The following is a 665-nucleotide window of genomic DNA, read 5'->3' on the forward strand; positions in this document are numbered from 1 at the left end:
GTTCTTCTGCCTCAGTTATTCTGCTATTGATTCCTTCTAGTGTAGTTTTCATTTCAGTTATTGTATTGTTCATCTCTGTTTGTTTGTTCTTTAATTCTTCTAGGTCTTTGTTAAACATTTCTTGCATCTTCTTGATCTTTGCCTCCATTCTTTTTCCGAGGTCCTGGATCATCTACACTGTCATTACTCTGAATTCTTTTTCTGAAGGTTGCCTATCTCCATTTAGTTTTTCTGGGTTTTTTTTCTTGTTCCTTCATCTGGTACATAGACCTCTGCCTTTTCATCTTGTCTATCTTTCTGTGAATGTGGTTTTTGTTCCACAGGCTGCAGGATTGTAGTTCTTGTTTCTGCTGTCTGCCCTCTGGTGGATGAGGCTATCTAAGAGGCTTGTGCAAGTTTCCTGATGGGAGGGACTTGTGGTGGGTACAGCTGGCTGTTGCTCTGGTGGGCAGAGCTCAGTAAAACTTTAATCCTAAACCGCTTGTCTGCTGATGGTTGGGGCTGGGTTCCCTCCCTGTTGGTTGTTTGCCCTGAGGCAACCCAACACTGGAGCCTACCCGCTCTTTAGTGGGGCTAATGAAGGACTCTGGGATGGCTCACGCCAAGGAGTACTTCCCAGAACTTCTGCTGCCAGTGTCCTTGTCCTCACAGTAAGACACAGCCAC

The sequence above is a fragment of the Neophocaena asiaeorientalis genome, unplaced genomic scaffold (genome assembly GCF_003031525.2).
Source record: "Neophocaena asiaeorientalis asiaeorientalis breed wild unplaced genomic scaffold, Neophocaena_asiaeorientalis_V1.1 scaffold129, whole genome shotgun sequence".
Taxonomy (NCBI): Eukaryota; Metazoa; Chordata; class Mammalia; order Artiodactyla; family Phocoenidae; genus Neophocaena; species Neophocaena asiaeorientalis.